This window comes from Rhinolophus sinicus, chromosome 3, assembly GCF_057876585.1.
Source record: "Rhinolophus sinicus isolate RSI-liver-muscle chromosome 3, RSI-T2T, whole genome shotgun sequence".
NCBI classification, from domain to species: Eukaryota; Metazoa; Chordata; class Mammalia; order Chiroptera; family Rhinolophidae; genus Rhinolophus; species Rhinolophus sinicus.
Window position 1 is genome coordinate 94,631,025 of NC_142503.1, and position 16,339 is coordinate 94,647,363.

Consider the following 16,339-nt stretch of genomic DNA (forward strand, 5'->3'; position numbering starts at 1 on the left):
TTTGGAGAAAATCCTTAAGGAAATATTTTTCTTGTCCTGCTTCACCGCATCCTGCCTTGTTAGCAACTTGGGATGAGCACTGGGCCAGGAGTCCAGAAATCGCTCTCTTCCTATTTTGGTTGTTCCCTCACCACGTTGTCTCCACAAACTGCATTTACTCCGGTGAGATCCCAAGGGCCATCAGGAGAAGAAAGTGCCCACGAGACTCCTTGTCATGTCTACTAATAAGAAACTGTCGGGGAGGTGCTTTGTGATACAGTATGGTGTCTACTGCACGTTAGTATAAAGAAAGAGACTTTCGCTCAGTAATTGCTTTAATTTTTTTCATCTCACAGACATTGTTAACTGCTTAGGCTTTCCCTTTCACATTATTTTTGAAATTCGTTGGCTTCTCATAGTAAGTCCTCGTATGTGGGTGGTATGATGTTTTCAACTTTGTGTCCACTGTATACCTCATTTGTATTGATTACTTTCCTCCAGTTTTTCCTCTTGGTATTATTTTCATATTATTTTAAGATGCTTTATTATCGAGAAACAGGTGAGTATAAATAATAAATAAACAGCCCCAATATAGAGTATTTCACACTGCAGTTTTGTATCTGTAAAGTTAGTGAACTTCAGGCTTGTTCCTCACAAGACGGCTGATACCCATGCAAGTCAGTGTCATTCTGGGCAACAGCCTGGGCCTCAGCCCCATCTGCCGGATCCCTGCAATAAACTTCAGTTTGGGATTCATTACACTATTTCCTTAGCCATGGCGGAAATTGTGAGTCAAGTCTCTATCGTGTGGGGCCATGGTATCTCCATGCCCTCTTTTCCTTGCAGGCAGCCGTTCTCAGGGAGAGCTGTCGCCTCGCTGCTCTGCCTGGAGCACCTGTGTGTGTGTCAGTCTTGTGGGAGGCCCGAGTTTCACACTCCGTTCAGGAAACGACAGGCTGAATGATAGACAAACAGATACGCTGCCAGCCAGGCAGAGTCGACTCTCTCTTTCACAGAACTCCGATAGCAGGAGTGCCAGCACCTGGAATCGCCAAAGCAGCGGCACAGCTCTGATGTGCAGACACCTGACTCAGGATGTTTGCTTTACTTGTCCCAAGGCTTGACAATGTCTGGTGGGAGCCAGAGACATGGGGACAGCATGTGCAGAGGCAGAGGCAGAGGCGGAGGCAGAGGGAGAGATAGAGGGAGAGGCAGGGAAGGGGCAGAGGGAGAGACAGAGAGAGAGGCAGGGAAGGGGCAGAGGGAGAGGGAGAGGCAGAGGCAGAGGGAGAGGCAGAGGCAGAGGGAGAGGCAGTGAAGAGGCAGGGGCAGGAGCAGGGGTAGAGGCAGAGGCAGAGGGAGAGGCAGAGGGAGAGGCAGAGGCAGAGGCAGAGGGAGAGGCAGAGGCAACGCTTTGCTTAGGCCGGTGAGGTAGAGCAGCATGCTGGGCCAGGCCGTGGACTGTGAGCACCCAGACAGCTGTCCCTGACCTTTGGACAAGACCGGTGATCTTCTCAGCCAAGCAACTGGATGGGTGAGGCCTTTCCCATCAGGGCACAGATAAGAGAAAAGCAGGTTAGTGAAAGGAGGGTGTATTAGTTTCCAGTGGCTTCTATGACAAATATCCACACACTGGATGCCTTAAACAACAAGCGTTTATTCTGAGGTGTTGAAAATGCCTCACGACCTCACTACTGGGTAATAGTAGGGGCAAAGAGCAGCGGCATCTTCCTGATTAGTGACTTTAAAAACAAACACAGTTTTTTTTACTCAATCCCAACATTCACAGGGTCTTTCCTCTGTTATCTGTTACCCATGCTGCCCCTGTAATCTCTTCTCTGGGCCTGTTTCCTCTTGGGCACACCAGACTGGAGGGGTGGGAATGTAGGGGGTGCGGGTTGGTGAGAAGTCCAGGCTCTCTCAGGGTACACTTCACCCTGCACAGGTGATCTGGGTGCATCCTTAGCTCTGCGCTGACTTGTGAGTGGAAATCTATATCTTGCCTATTCTGCTCTGTGCAACCCTCATTTTCTTACATTGTGAATATTGATTGCATTGAAACAGGCTTTTTGTCTTAGGCCTGGTCAAGGCACCAATTAGATGCTGGCTCTAACGCTGCTTGCACGAGGCTATATATGATTATGTATATGAGACTGGTTCCAACACACAGCCCTTTTTGGAAAGGAGAGACGCTTTATCCTGAGTAATGTATTAGAAACCCCTTTCCAACACGAAAACAAGAGTTGAGTGATCTCACTGAGATGAAACAGCAATTCATCAGGACATCTTAACTTGTCATCCCTGGGTTCTACTCTGACTCCTATCACAGGCCCAGTTTTTGCTTAATGAAAAAAATTGCTTTTGGGGGAATGGGGGGTAGGAGATAAGGATGGTTCTTTCAGCAATGTTCCTAATTCCCAAAACAAGAAATGTTGAGCTACATGATTTATTTGGATAAGTAAACGGGTGAACAGATGAATTGATGGTATAGTAGGACTTCACTTATTTGTTACCTTTGTACTTATTCTATGTTTGTCAACATTTAAAAGCAAATCTTTCAAAAACACATTTAGAAATAGCTACACGTATTTTAAAAAGTTTCCTTCTTGATTTTTTTTTAATTTAGAAAGAATAAATGTTAAGACAATATAGAGAATAATTTAACAAGTAACAGTACACTTACTACTTGTAATGAACAAATACAGGTTTTATCATACTTGTTTTAGTTGTTTCAAAAACAAAACAAAAGGTAAATTTGAAGTCCCGTCTGTATCCCTTCCTAAGATAATTCCACTCTTTCCCCAGAAACAAACATTATCATACCTAGGAGGGTATGGTCCTACTTCATGTTTATCTGTGAACTGTACATGGATTGATTCACATGTTTTAATATTTACATAAATGTTATTAAAATGTACACACTGTGTATATCTTTCTGCAACTCTTTTATACTCATGGTTTGGTTTTTGGTAACTATTCCTCTTAATTCATTCATAATTTGGGCTTTGGTTTATTCATATTGATATATGTCAATTTAGTTGATTAATTTTAACAATTTTAGTAGTAATATATATTTTGCGGAAATGGCCAAATTTGTCAAGACATTCCCTTTTTAATGAGCATTCATTCAGAATTTTTCTAATTCATTGCTGTTATTGACAAGGTTGCTAAAAATTTCTTGAGTGCTCATGAGAAAATTTCTCTAGTATATTCCTAGATGTAAGTTACTAGGTTTAAATTTTCCTAGACTTTGCCAAATTGCTCTAAGGGGCTATACTATAATGGAGCTCCTCCAGCAAGGTTTACAGTTTCCACTTACCATGTCACCACATTCTCACCAACGTTTGATATTGTGCAAATTCATCTCACTGTTTTAATTTGCGTTTCCCCAGTCACTAGTGAAGATGAGGACAAGTACTTCTTCATATGTTCATTGTCTACTAAGGGTCATTCCTCCATATGCATTGCATTATTTTATGCTTTGCCTTTTTTAGTTTTAATTGCTTTGCTTTTCTTTTTCTTGACGTTTGTAGAAACTCAGGATATTAATTATTGTTGGTTACAGAGACTGCAAACATTTTCTCTCAACCTGCTGCTTTCATTTTTGCCCAAAGTTTCTTCTATCATTCAAGAAACTTAAATTTTGATCTATTGAACCTATGAAATTTTCTGCTTTTTAGAAAAAGTTTGTAGAAATATTTCTTTATGGTAGGTCATATAATTATTTTCCAGTATTTTCTTTTAATGCTATTAAGATTTACTTCTCATGTTTATATCTTAATCTACCTAGAATTTCTTTATATATTTATTTGTTTGTTTTTGGCATTGCTAAGCTGTTGTTTTAGCTCTGGACAGCTTCTTTCTCAGATGTCTTACTGTGGGTGAAAAGTGACCTTATTTAAGTCACTATTGGTTGGGCTTTCTATTACTTGTAGCCTAACACATTCTAACTCCTATATTTATCCTCTCTACTCACTCCTAATACTCCCTTTGTATGTATCTTGGAGTACCCCTCCCCCAATTCTTCTTTTCTATGTTTTATTTTTCTTCGCTTCATTTTGGAAGATTGCTTCAGCTTTATCTTCCATTTCATGAATTCTCTCTTTGGCTACCTTTCATTTCTTGTTTAATCTATCTATAGAGTATTTCCCCCCAATCACTTTTCCTGTAATTTTTTTTTGTTTCTTTTTTGTATTTTATCACTTTTCCTGTAATTTTTATTTGTTTCTTTTTCAAAATATTTTTTGTTTTCATTATGATCTTTCCATTGATAGACTCTATTTCTTTCTTCATATATGTACACATCAAGTAATGTTATTTTAAAGTCCCACTCATATTGATCTATTATTTGTGATTCTTTGAATATGGCTATTTAATGTGTTTGGTGATGATCTCCTAGAGCATTAGATTTCTTCAAGAGTTGTCTGGACCATGTCTTCAACATGAAGTATGGTGGTACATGTCCTGGCTTGCAGAGGATTTTCTATGGGGATTTTCATATTTGTTCTGTTGAGACCACAAGGGAAATCTTAGCAGCAAATTTTTTACATATATATCTTGACTCAATGTTTTTGTGTCATGTATGAGGTATGATAAAAAGTGCGATGAATGTTTAAATAAAGCTTTATTACAGTAAAAAACACATTGCCATTAATCCCCTTCAAAATACACCCCTTGCTTGGAACACACTTATCCCATCGTACTTGCCACTTTCTGAAACAGTTCTGGAAGTCCTCTTTATGAGTGTCTTTAGTTGTGCTGTTGTGGCTGCCTCGATGTCCTGAGTCATTTTGGCTTTAGGGAAGGGCCAGAAATTACATTTTTACAGATCTGGTGAATAAAGTGGATGAAGACACACTGTAATGTTTTTATTTGACAGAAATTGCCGTACCTGAAGCAATATGTGACACAGAGCCTTTCTGTTGTCATAAAAATCTATGGTGAGTGTGGCTGCCAAGTGCCATTAAACGAAACGGCAGGGATCTTCAATACGGGAAGTGGCTCGCCGAACCTTAGTAACAGTGTGTGACAAGTTTCAACTTGTTTGGTGCAATCAGTAGAGTGTGAGCTATGGTTGAGAGAAGGTGTGTTTTCAAGTGAGCCATAAATCATCCTCCATCAAGACAATGCTCTGTGTCACACGTCACTTCTGGTATACGGCAATTTCTGTCAAATAAAAAATTACAGTGTGTCCTCATCTACCTTACTCACTGGATCTGGCACTGTGTGACTTCTGTCTCTTCCCCAAATTCAAAATGATTCAGGACATCAAGGCAGCCATGACAGAGCAACTAAAGACACTCATGAAAGAGGACTCCAGAACTGCTTCAGGAAGTGGCAAGAACGATGGGATAAGAGTGTTTGAAGAGACGGGGAGTATTTTGAGGGGGGTTAATGGCAATATGTCTTTTACTGTAATACATTTTTATTTATTTAAACATTCACCATATTGTTTGATCACACCTCATAAGTAGTTTGAGAATGCTAATCTCATACTCTCAGGAAGTGGAACTTAGGGGATTCATTTTTTTAAGGGCTGTGGGCCAGTGAGTGAAGTTTTTCTAATTTTACTTCAAAGGACGGGAAAGACATTTACTGGTTCCTGGCTCCTATTAAGGGGCTCAGACCTAGCTCCTGTGCCAAATGTGGAGGTGTGGCCTGAGTTCCAGCCTCTGTGGAGGATTTAAAGCCTTAGCCTGCAAGGCACATGTCTGGCTAGTTACTTCTGTGGCCATAGAGTTTCAACTCATACTCTCTTCAGTGTTTCTGTCACCTGGAGTTCCTCATTTTTGCTTTTGAGTTTGTATTTTGAATTTTTAAAATCCATATGCATTATGTAGTATTTCTGTGTGTTTTGGGAGGGAGAGAGCCTTCATGCATGAGCACAGCTTCCATCTTGACCTGGAATCTCTTCCACTTCTTTATCGGCAGTTTCCAAGTTGCACATGGGTTGTGCTCCAAATATTTATTTGTTAAGTTAGTCATTTTGATGTCAGGCTGTATTTTTGCACAAAAATAAAAGTAGTGTGATAATTAGATAAATGATAATACAAGCTTCACTGCTGAGGAGAGGTGAGCAATAAGGTTTGGGTTTTATTAGGCGAAATCCAGGTAGCTATCTCAGCATATATTCTCCATCATTCAAAATCTAGTTTTCAGTCTTGCAGGTTCAGAAATGTAATTTTTTACACAACCAATTGTGGATCCATCTCTCAGCAAATGACTCATTTAGATAGTGCAGTCTGATGTGTAAAATCAGAGTGAGAATTTTATAATTTGTCACGAGAACTGTAACTGTTGAGGGAGTGGACCCTTAAGACCTCTTGCAGCACATGCTCTCCCTGGAGGCAAGCTCTGTGGGAAGCCGCATAATAACCAGGAGGTCTCCTATTGAGCATAGAATCTAAGCAAAGAGGTTTTTAATTATGTGATCTTGAGAGTTTAATGGCTTCAGGGCTTGACAGCTTGCTGAAGCCATGTCTATAATAGGGAGCTCCCTTGCCAGTGAGACTGTCACATTTAAAGTCCATTTAACAAGGTGTCCTGTGCTTTGGACAGAGCTTGGGTGGTCACCGCCAACTGTTGTTTTCCTGGTTCTCTCTTTTCTATGCTTCCATGGATGAGCCTGTTCTTTCTTTAGGTTTGTTAATATCTTCAGTCCAGTCTTACTTGGGCCTGGGAGCCACTCTGTTTCAATGTGATTTGGCAAAGCTCTTCTCTGATTCTCTCTGGATGATTTCATAGCTTAACTCTCAGTGTGTAATCTTATTTCTAGCTTCTTGGTAGGAAGGAAAGAGACCCACTCACATCTGACCCCCTTCCTCCTGTAGCAATGCCTAAAACTATTATGTTTTTTTCAAACTTTGTATTTGAAAAACTTTAAATTTACCACGCCTCACTTCATGACGGATCTGTGTTTAAAGAACTAATCCAGGCTGCCTCCAAGTGAACTAGGAAGCATTCTGCCTGCCCTAGGTCAAGGCTGGGATATTGCAGGGTGCCCCAGGGCAGTACTTGTCTTCAGGATGCCAGGCCTGTCTCCTGACTCTCAGGCAACTGGAGGATGGTTCTTCGGAGAGAGCTTCTCTGCATTTTCTGCATATCATTAAAAAAAAAAGATATCCAAAAGGAGCTATGCAGTGGATGCATGGAATATGGGTATCTCAGAAAACAGAAGAAGTCTGGGTGGCAAGGGCATGTACGTAATAGTTGAAAACAACAACAACAACAACAACAAAATACTGATGAGATAATGCATCTTTTTTCATCTCCCTCCGACAATAAATGTTCTCGTTGACTTCATATGAAGTCCTAGGCTTCAAAAGCTCCCATTCTCCCCTTAAGATATTCTTCTGCATATCTTTAGGCCTGGTTTGTTAAAAGTCTGGTGAATATCTATGAGCCCTTAACCAGTCTTGTGTTCTTAGGACACGCGGAGGCTCCTAGCCACCCCTGGGGCAGGGCTATATTCTTGTTCAGTGTTGGATTGAGACCACTTACACATGTGGACCTCAGCTACCTAGACTGAGAAATGAGACCACATATGTATCAATATAAGTATTAAATTGTGTCAGGGAATTCTTGCCCAGAAAGATGAGACTGTAAACCAATACATAACTTCACTGGTTGGATCAGAAAGTCTCTTAAAACCAATTTATTCAGGCAATAGTTTGTTCATCTAGGCAAACAGCTCAATGATCAAACAACTACATATGTATCCAGACTTGCTTTAAGACCCTTACCTTGTCCATCCATCCTAAACTCTTACAACATGAATTTTGCCCAGTATAAATCAGATCTCTACATTGAAAGAACTGCCTTAAGTCACTTGAACCCAGACCCCCAAACCTTATAAATATCTGCCTTTACTTTTGCCTTCCTGTTATTTCTTGGTGAGCTGCTATCTTTGGATTTGCAGGCAACCATTGCTGGGATGCTGGAGTTGCTGTGTTGCTAACTGTCCTGTCCCTCTAGTTATTTTGAACCATCCTTGGTGACTCATGTTATCTCTCATGCACAGTACTTTTGGGTAATTCTTTTTTTTTTTTTCCTTTTAAGAAGGGCGCAGCTCGCAGTGGCCCATGAGGGGATTGAGCCGGCAACCTTGGTGTTATTAGCACCACGCTCTAACCCACTGGGCTAACCGGCTGCCCCTTTTGGTTGATTTTTAACCCTCATTTTCCTAATCATCTTTTTCATAAAAGCTACACATTAAATACCTGTAGATGACAAGCTTATCTATGACTTATGGCTGTGACAGACCAAGGTGGAAATTATGGGTGGGGTCAGAGCTTCTAAAACATTGAAGTTGGAAAGATTTGGGCTAGGGTACATTGGGCAACTGGGGTGGTGGTCTGAAAATTGGGATAAGGGAGCGTGGGGTAAGGGGGCATACAATGGGCAAGATTGGAGCAACCCTAGAGTTTATGAGCCCTAATGAAGATAACCTGAAAAGGAAGTAGACTGACCTGCTGCAGCCTCCTGTTGTTCTCCACACTCAGAATGAATGACCCAGATTTTGAGAATGGAAATGATACTGCGCTGCTATATAATTGTCTCCATAAGGCCTTAGGGTCCCACTATTCTCCTGTGGATGGGGCTGAGCTTCCTTGGAAGGGGATAAATGGTCTGACCTGCAATCATAGATCTTAGATTTGAGGCAGAAAGTGTTTTCTTGCTCTATGGGTAGAACTGAGCTTGGCCTGCACTCTTGGGCATAGGGACTCTGGATGAATTTCCACTGATGGAGGTGAGTTTCCTGGTCATGTGATAGCAGGCCAGGTGCAAATCAGGATGGGTCTGTATAGCCTATTTAGTAGTAGTAAGCTACTATCTGTGTTGCTTTCCCTCTGTATTATTGCCATTAAGTCCTCTTCTCAGCTGTACTAGAGAGAATATGGCAAGAGCCTCTCCTTTGTGCTGGAGGAAGTGGCAAAGTGGAAGGGCAACATCTACAATCCTGAGGTCACAGCGGTGATAGCAGCAACAGTACTGGGGAGGACAGCTGTGTCCAGACACCTCCGAAGGGTCATTAGCAGCATAGGCAGCAGTGTATAAGGTTGTAGTCACAGGTTGGGTGGTGGTAGGTTAGTGAGGACTGGCATTGGGTACTGGAGTCAAGGGCCACGAAGAAGGGGCTAGAAGCTTTTGAGATGCTGAGCATGAGGATAGAAGCTCTGAGAGAGAGGCTTTCTCTCTTCTTTTCAGTCTTATGTCTCCATGTCCCTCCTACCTGTTCTTTCCACTGCTATTCGCAGCTGGACTGATGGCCAACCACAAATTTTGTAGGTGTGCACCACCCTCTCTCTCTATATCTTACAATGGGTGGGATTTTCTTCTTGGTGGCATCAAGAGACAAGCTCTCAAAACCATTTCTGCTATTGGTAACAACCCAGGCCAATTCAGAAAAGCCAATTTTGCCTCACTGCCTGCCAAAATTCTTTCCTACTCTCACTGCTAAATGAACCCCGACTGTCTGGGAAGCTTCATTCCTAGTCAGACACTCCATTTCTCAGCCTCCCGTGCAGCTCAGGGTGGATGCATGACACAAGCTGGCCAATGAGACATAGGTGGGAAACTTCTGGTACGGCTACCCTTTCACTTCTCCTTTTTCCGTCTTCCTTTTTCTGAAATGATTAAAATATGGACTTTGACTTCAAAGAAATCACTGGGGACAGTCATTCATTCAACAAATATTTGCTGAGCACCCACAAAGTGCCAAGCGCGGTGCTAGTTGCTGGTGAATGACGCTTCGGCCATTTCTGCTCTTCTGAGACTCACGTTTCTAATTAGAGAAGCAAATCAGTCAAGCAACTAATTGAACAATAAGAAAATATTAGCTAGCAATAAACAATTGAATGAAAATAAATCAGGGAGGGGTTGGAGGCTACTGGAGGTTCCCAGGCAGGGAAGGATTTTCTGAGGAGACATCTACTGGAGAGCCTAAAAAACAAGAAGCGAACCCACTGAACATTTTAGGGTGGGGCAGACCTCTAAGGCCAGGATGGCCTTTGAGGATTCATGGCTAAGAGAAACGGCTGCTGAGACTGGGTGTTCAGAGGACAATTGTAGTTCAGCTAGCCAAGTATCATGACCGAAAAGGTGCAAGGACCTTTGACAAAATGCAGCAGAGAATGACCACACCTGCTTGGATCTTTGGTCTCCTAAGTCATTCAGGTCTCCTGGGGACTCCCCTGAATGACACTGAAAAATTCAGGCAATGCTGTCCGTGTCACCCTCCCTGCCCCACCTTTCTCCTAAATTGTTCCACGCGTTCTGTTTGCCAGGTGGGCCCAGGGTCAGACCCCATCTTTTCTGAGCACCTGGTTAGAGAAGGGCCCTTCCTGCTTTCTCCAAATGCCTAAAGGCCTCACTTGAGGCACAAAAAGGTTTATGAGAATTGTACAAATAGGGACATGCTTTTGACATAACCTTAACTTTTCCAAAACTGATACTTAAATAGAACAATGATGTGGTGCTACTACTCTCATTAAGTGTTTTACCTAAGGAGAATGAAAACACGCTTATTAACAAAAATGTGTATAAGTAAATAAAATTATTTAAAATTAAGATTTTTCTTATAAATGATTAATTTTTGTTTGAACAAAGTAGGTTATAACTGGTATAATGCAAATTCCTTCGGATAATGTGGTAGATTGCATAAAGGCAACACGTTCTTTCCATCGCTACATCATGTCCTCCCCACATGGACTCTGATTTGCTTGGGCCAATGGGAAGCGGCCAGTGAAGTAAAAGCAGAGGCTTGAAAAGTGCTTGCACATTGGAAATGACCGTCTCTTGAAAAGCTGTGACCATTGCCGTGTGAAAAGAGCTCAGGCTAGTGTGCTGGATGATGAGAGATAGGTAGTGCTGTTAACTTTGTCACTCCTGCTGACAGCCAGCCAACCATCACAGTGAGGCCATCATGGACCAGTTGAGCTCAGAGGCATGAATGCGCTTATCCAAGACCAGCAGAAGATCCTTCTCTTTATGTTTCCTGAACCTCAGATGTGATGTGGGAGGTAAAGCGACCATATTGTGTCCATGAGGCAAGAAGCACTCACTAAGGGATGGTTGTGCAGAAAATAAGTAGAAACTAGGGTTTCTGATGGCATCATGGAGCTATAGCACTAGCCTTGGAAAGCCTACCTCTGGACTTTGTGTTGTAGGAGACAAAGACGATTTATTTTGTTCAGCTAGTGTAGGTTGGATTTCTATAATGATATTCATAACTGAAAAGTTGGTTAACTAAACTTTCCATTTTTTCTGAAGAAGCTTCTGTGAGAGCTCTTCTCCACTCCGTCTCGCCCCCACCAATTTAGACAAAGTATAGGAGAATGGAGGACCTGGGGAACTATGAAAGACAGCAGGATTCTTCTGGATTTATCGGTAAAATCAGAAGGGCTTTTAGGGTTGAGCTTGTAGGCAGTTATCATAAAGTGGGTTACGTATCCTGGTAACCAAAGTAAGATGATGCCAGAAGTTGCTCATGCAAACTAAGTGTGGGGCCAGAAAGTACAGGGACGAAGAGAATGATGAGTGTGAGTGTGAGGGATGGCACCTTGGGGGACACTTGGAAAAGGTATATTATTGGCCAAGGTAATAATCTCAACTGTATGAATGACAGCGTGGTGCATGGGACCCCAACAGACTGCAAGGCAGGGACTAGATTCCTCTTTGGTTTGTGCAACTGAAGCCTTCCCCTCCAATTACAGGGTTCCCGGCCTGTGGATGCTGTGCTCAATTGCCCCAGGACTGTTACTAAGAAAACACTGAGAGTGAAACACCTCCTCTTTACTCAGCGTCAGCCTGGATTCCAGAATGCATGTTTCCCCAACACCTGAGCTTCTGAGCTTTGCCTCCTGCACCCTCCTCTTCTGTCCCTGCTGCCGCTGGGCCCGGTCCCTCCCTCAGCATTTGACATCTTGAAATATAGTCTCATTTCACTGCCAGGCCTCTATGATTTACTGCGTGTGAGCATCACTGCGGAGCAAGAAAGACATTCTTCATTTTCATACCTGACACATAAGGAGCCATAAAAGTAAGTCTCCGAAGTCAGACTCAAGGGCCTCTTGATTAAGAGTTAAATTGCAGCTATGATTTATTCAATTTGAGCTTGGGGAAACAAGGGATGTTGAAGATAATGTGAATGGCAAACTCACATTTCTACCTCTCTCGAGTGCGCAGATACCTGTGGAACCTGTGCGGAGGTGTGGAAGGCCTGAACGTGGGCGTGGACTGCGGAGGAGCCGATGACGTGAGTGATTGGCTCACCTGGGTCTATTCCGGGGAAATGTGGGTTGAAAAACCCTTCTGACATCATTTCTAATGAACTGAAGTCAGCAGGATAAGGGGTGAGATGAAAGGGGTGTGTGTGTGTGTGTGTGTGTGTGTGTGTGTGTGTGTGTGTGTGTGTGGTGGGGACATCCGAGAAGGCACAGGAATTCAGAGACGTTCTAGTCTTGCCTTTGCCACTGATGAGCTGTGGGAACCTTTACACAAGGAAGGTGGGTCTCAGCTTCTTTACCTAAAAAATGTGGTGGGACTAAATTACATGAAAATTATTTTACTGACTTATGAGGGAATGAGACGAGGAAAGCAATCCAGTAAGTTTAGAAAACATTTTTGATAAATTTTACCATAAAAGGGAGCTAAGAATAAGCCAGGAGTTAGAAGGCAACGTGGAGTTGGGATATGGTATTTTAAATGAGAGATAATGGAACACTTTATAGAACTGTAGGGGATAATTGTAGTGATATAGTTCCTGAGTGGGTGAAGAGGAGAGAATGGAGAGCTCAGGCAGCTTTGATAAGATCAGGGATGATTCATCCCCTGCAACTGGACGGGAGATAGAGCATATGTGTGTGGATGCCAGGAGAGAGCTGGATTTGATAATGAGGGAGACAGGTACCTCTCACCTGATAGTTCTCGTTTTCTTAAAGGAGCACATAGTGATGCTGTCAGCCTAGGTGGTTGGGATGCTTTCGGAGGTTTGATGAGGAAGAAGTTGTGACAGCATCTCAGAAAGCGGGAAAGTAAAATTGCTAGGGAACTAGGACAGGCTTGTTGGCCAGTGCTGAGCGCTGATTTGAGATGATACATGGTCACAAAGTTAAGGTGAGACGAGTTGTCATGACTGTGGGAATTCTTCTCTAGTGGTGTTCGCGTTCTGAGTGCACGCACAGAAGAGGTGGGTGGTCGGCTCTCGTGGGGATCTGCCAGTAGAGAATCTTGCAGTGAGAGATGCTTGTAAAGAGGCCCTATAGCAAGGGACACACGAAACCTAAACTGTGTAAAGCTGGAAGTGGGGACTTGAGAAGAGTGATAGATAAGGAAAAAGTCATAGAATTAAATGGATTGGAACTCTCAAAGTCATCAAATAATTGGTGGACTGGGGTTCTGCAGTAAGTGGGCTGCAGGTGATGGTCAGGAATGCATATGCTTTGATAAGATTTTTTGTATAAGATTTTTGTTTTGCAGGTTGAAGATGGGAAGTCATGAGCCTGAGATTGCAGGTCCTGTCGTGTTGAGGTACAGTCATTCACGCTCTTTCTCTTTCCTCAGTTTTACAATATTTACATACTTCTGGTGAATAAGTGGACAAGGGGACAGATCAGTATAGCCCATTATTACTATTGCAAGATGGAGTCATATCACAGGTCTTATTCACCAAATCTAGCAAGAGTACACAGTCTTGTGCATGTGTTTTTTAAAGTTTTATTTTTGTTAAGTGGAGAATCAGTTGTTTTCCCCATGCTCTCCTTATTTTTCCCTGGTTCCTACCATTGGTTGGTGAAGGGAGTGAGTGTCTTAGCTGTTGATAACCCAAGCCCAGTGTAGGTAGAGAGGGACTCATCCAAAATATGACACATGTTGGCACCTCTTTAGTGTAGGGAGATCTTAAGATCTAAATAGCAATGCTGATAAGAAGGTTGGCAGGGTACATAGGTTGCCCCCATTGTACAGACGAAGTCACCATCTTGGAGAGGTTATTACCTGCCCCTCTTGCTGTCTGCCCCATCTTAGAAAAACAGCACTATTCACTCAGTCGCCCAAGTCTGAAGCCTTGAGGTCATCCTTGGTTCCCCCTCTCTTCCACCTTCCTCAACTGTCTTGAGTGAATAAATAAGTGAATGAATGAATGAATGAATGAATGAGTTCTACAACTTCAGTTTGGTTCAGCAGACCTTGCTCAGCACCCACCTGAGGTACCTGGGGGGGGCGGGAAGCACTATAGTCTCGCTCCTCCCCACTCCGACTTCCAAATGAAAAATAATTCACTTTAATAATTATACAAAGAGCTAAATAAGTTTCAAGACGAGCTTATCCATTTACTTTATAAAATGCTTATAAACTTAAAAATACTTTAATGACACTTGATAATATATTGCAAGTTATTACAAGAGCATGAATTCATGAGCAGCACATAATTCATGTGTGAGGTCCATTTGGGGTGATCGCTCACATTTCTATTGATGCTTCATACTTAAAACACCGTGTATACATCTTAATTTCCAATTATTATAAAACTATATACCGAAACCATTGTTGACATAAACATGCATGATTAATGCACGATTAATGTACGTGAAATAACCTACACCAAACTAAAGAGATAATTATGGGCTAATTATCAAATTGTAATTTAAAATTAAAAAGAAAAAATAGCAACTGTAAACCATGATTAGCTTGAGAGTACTGAGGATACACACACACACACACACACACACACACACACACACACAGAGTCATAGAGATATTCTTTCAGAAAATTACTGAGTTGGAAGGGATTGTATGGATCGCTGCTCTGTATGTCTGTACATGCTGTATTTTCCAGCAATGGACATTGCCATGTTTCTGGTCCCTTGAATTCTGTGACTGTCTTGACCAACTGAATGTGGAGGAAATGCCATTATGGGACTTCGGAGACTATGTCGTAAAAAGCAATGTGGGCCTTGGCTCGCGCTCCCAGGATTCTTGTCATTGGAAACCAGCCACCATGTTATGCAGAATCCCAGGCAACAAAGAGAAGACACGTGTAGATGTTTCAGCCAAAAGCCTCAGCTATAGTGTGAGCCAACACTAGCATCAACCACCGGACGTGTGAGTGAATGAGTCTTCAGATGATTCCAGTGCCTGGCCTTCAACTTACCCCTACTGCTGCTGAGTGGAGCAGAGACAAGCTATTTCCATTTAGTTCTGCCCAAATTACAGAGTTGTGAGCAAAATAGCTGTTATTGTTGCTTTAAGCCATGAAGTTCTGCAGTTATTTGGAACACATACATATTGGAAGCTTTGCAGTATTGAACTGGATGGTAAACAAATTTTCTAATTGAGTACCGAATTAGAATCCTTGGAAAACATTAGTAATGCACTAATTTTAGTTTATGACTTACTTGTGTTAATCATAAAAATTCTTTTCAGAGATTTGTATCTGGAAAGTAGGCTTCCTATATACATAAATACGAATGTCTGTGAAATTGAAAGCTGTTTTCCGGTAAAACCAAGAAAAGGACATAATTTTTGAATTGGCTCCTACTTCCTTGGGAGAATTGTATGGGTTTCCAGTCATAGGCTGTGGATAATTCATTGTGAAACAACAATCAATATTAACTCTCAAATCAAGACCTCTATCTTTGGCCTCTATTGAGATCTCCATCTATTAATCTCTGCAATCACTCCCTTTCCCATACTTTCCATCATGCTTACTTTTATTTTTTTCATAGAATAATCTCAAACACGCAGGAAAGTGCCAGAAATAAGATTAGAAGCTCTCATGTAGCCATTGCCGTAATTATACAGATTAACATTTAACCACTTAACTGTTTTGCATATCTCAAAGATCTGTCAAGAGCTAACATTACGGATACAGTTCTAGCCTTCTTTGGACTCTTCTGATATCATTTCCCTGTCTCTCTCCACCAGAGGCATGAACTACTCTGAAATTGGAGGGTTTCGTTCTCATCGATGTCCTTACGTTAGCATTCACGAGAAATGTTAGACTGACTTTTGTGTTATAAATTTTATGTTAATGTTATTATAATATACTATCCTTCAGCAACTTTTCTTGTCTTCATTCTAAGTTATGCTTTTGAGCTTTTTCCACATTGATTTGTACAGTTCTAGGTTATATGTTCACTGCTGTGTAATATTGCATTTCTAGAACATATTTTAGTTAATTGACCTGGTGAGTGTTTATATCATTTCTAATACCTCAGTTTTATACAGGTTGACATATGAACATACTTCAGTCTCTTTATGCGTGGATGTGAGAGTTCCTCTGAGGAATGTACTTAGGAGTGCTGCTGTTGCATTGTATGAGCTGCAAATCTTCAACTTCGATGGCTATTGCCCAAGTGGT

The 16,339-nt window shown here is 41.9% G+C and overlaps 1 long non-coding RNA gene across 2 annotated transcripts in view; it reads left to right on the forward strand.

Annotated features, from left to right (window-relative positions):
• Positions 1–11,698: 11,698 nt before the first annotated feature.
• LOC141570659 (uncharacterized) overlaps positions 11,699–16,339 on the forward strand; it is a 55,208-nt gene continuing 50,567 nt past the window's right edge. Inside the window, exons 1-3 of one of the 2 annotated variants that reach the window (XR_016020750.1) lie at positions 11,699–12,019; positions 12,159–12,485; positions 13,459–13,509. This is a non-coding gene — a long non-coding RNA (uncharacterized LOC141570659). The remainder of the gene's footprint in view (positions 12,020–12,158; positions 12,486–13,458; positions 13,510–16,339) is intronic. The other variant, XR_016020751.1, reaches the window with a different exon arrangement.